The 2441-nt window shown below is 46.4% G+C and overlaps 1 non-coding gene across 1 annotated transcript; it reads left to right on the top strand.

The window, feature by feature from the left end:
• The first annotated feature begins 1985 nt into the window (after positions 1-1985).
• TRNAK-UUU (transfer RNA lysine (anticodon UUU)) lies at positions 1986-2058 on the top strand. Its single transcript has one exon. It is a non-coding gene; the product is annotated as a tRNA-Lys (tRNA).
• Positions 2059-2441: the final 383 nt, after the last annotated feature.

The raw sequence follows: 2441 nt of genomic DNA, 5'->3' as shown, positions 1-2441 counted from the left end.
CGAACTACTCTAAAACGGGCACCTGAGCACAAGACTTTTTAGAAAAGGCCTGCCCGGGATGTACCGAAAGATAGAGATGCTGCATCGAAACAGTCAGACTACCGAGGAACCGCTACTCCATACCACGCTGACCAACACACGGCCGCGAGAGAGGAGGCAAACCACGCGATCAGCACCACGACTTCAGCTACCTGATCAAACTATGAAAGCAGGAATCGCGTCGTCTGTATCCCTGCTAAATATCTTGTTTTGGCCACATGGATATAAACAAAAAAGCCTACACAAGACTTTGGGTTCACTTTGGCCCTCGTGGAAAGGACCTATGTGAACGAGGCGAATGGACTCATTTGGAGGACTTAACCAAACTTCATCTTTTGGTCAAAACGACAGACTACAGACCCGACCCGGTGCGGGAGCCGCTCGCACCCACTAGAGACTTTAAAGAAAAGTATGGATTAGACCAGATATGGGGAGAAGTCTCCATTTCTCCTCACGTCTCGTCTGTTGGCGGAACGCACGGTCCAAGAGAAACTTATTAAACCGGAAGAGCTTTATCCGCTATCGAGACCGTTTTCTTTCCTCACTCTCCAGGTGAGATAGCTGATACGCCCAACATCGGCCTAAAAGATGTCGCCGGGGATCGGTTGAAGCTGCACTCTTGCTCTGCCTCGGTCTAGCCGCGTTTCGGAAAATGTTAAATTGAGATGAAAGAGATAAGCTTTTGGTCAAGTCTTGGAAGGGACTCCCATCCCAGAGTGTGAAAGCTCTCGGGAGAAGGGAATCGACAACACAACTGGAGCTGCCCTTTCTTTGGTTTAGTAAGAAGCTTCCTCAAGTATGTCGATTTGTAGTACGGTCAGTTCACTCGAATCCACTGACTTCATGCACGGGGACTCGACCATCAATCCTTTCTTGTGACGAGCTGTGACTGGGTGCTCTGAAACCTCCTTAAAAGGAGGGGCTGTGGGGTAAGGTAATTGAAGTAACTAGCCAGTATTAAGATTAGGCATAAGCATAATAAACTGATGCATCCGAAGACGGTGAATCTAGAATAGAGGCCGGGTGGGGAAGCAAAAGATGCAAGAGAGCCTTTTTCCGGGATTGGATTTCACTCATTTAGTGCTTGGGATGCAGACAGGCGTGGAAGATGAACATAAGAGAGCTCCGCCCTTGCCTTGCACCGGTGAACAAAAGAAAGAAAGGAGACAAGGTCGGAACTAAGACGTCAATAGCTTATTTTAAGTGACGTATTCCTGTCGGGAACAGCGAGCAAGGATAAAATGAGAGTATGAGCCTACACCCATATAGAAATCAGTCATATGCCTGATAGTCGTTATCTATTCTTTCTCAATGATAGTATTATTACCCGAAAACAATATGTACAGAGGAAGCTAGTTTTGTACTCTAGTTCTGTCCCCAAGGCGCGAGTGAAGCCCTTCTCCAGTATGGTAAAGTGAAACCGCTTCGGAGTTTATGGTTCGAAAGAAAGAGAGAGGAAAGCACTTATAAAGCGGTGGGCTCTTATAGTAAACAAGAGTTCCGTTAAGCTCTGGGACTCTAGGCAAGATAGCTGTAGTTTTGAAAACGTAAATTGACCGAAGTTTGTCTTTACTTTCCCCTATTCTACGTATACCATCTCCGAGCCTCTCGTTAAATCGAATCAATTTCTCAAGTTGGTCCTTGCTAGGCCAGTTAGAAGTTCCTGGGGATGTGATTGACCTAAGAAGCCCGTGTTATCGATAGATGTAAGTTCATAGTTGAAGACAAGGGAGTTTTAGCTTTTTCGTAGATAGTCTGAGTTCGAGCTACTGTAGTCTCCCCCGTTGACCTTCTTTTTTAGATAGAATCCTCAATGAGTGGAAAGGACTCCCAGACTTGCTCCGCAGTACGAGCCCCATACAGAGCCGCGCCCTTGTGATATGATAAGAAGAAAAGGGGCCAGGCCACCCTCTTTTCTTTTCCGCACCAAGCCTTCTTGTAAAATCGGGTGTATAGCTCAGTTGGTAGAGCATTGGGCTTTTAACCTAATGGTCGCAGGTTCAAGTCCTGCTATACCCAAAAAAAACCACTCTTGTATTCGTAAGGATGCATTTCTTAGGGACAAAGACCCTAATCAATGCATCCATTTAGGTCAGAATTCTCTATACCATAACTCCTCTTTTCCCTACTGAGATAGATTTCAGGAGTACCCTGGCCGATGAAGGAGTCTACTTTCTTGCTTACCTACCCGAGTCGGCAACTTCCTTTGATGAGTCCCTCCTTTTTGGCCTATCGAGTTCCGCTAAGACCTCTTTGACTTATTACGCCTTAACCTACCTGGTACTAGGACTCATTGTGGAAATCCCATAGGCCTATCCTCCTTGGGCTTATCCCCTAACTACTTCCACGGAGCCATATTCAAGGTGGTTGACCTACTTCCTCGGGTTGGAATCCTCCGTTTT

Source organism: Miscanthus floridulus, chromosome 5 (genome assembly GCF_019320115.1).
Source record: "Miscanthus floridulus cultivar M001 chromosome 5, ASM1932011v1, whole genome shotgun sequence".
NCBI lineage: Eukaryota > Viridiplantae > Streptophyta > Magnoliopsida > Poales > Poaceae > Miscanthus > Miscanthus floridulus.
Note: the sequence above shows the minus strand (reverse complement) of the source record. Positions and strands in the feature narration are given on the sequence as shown.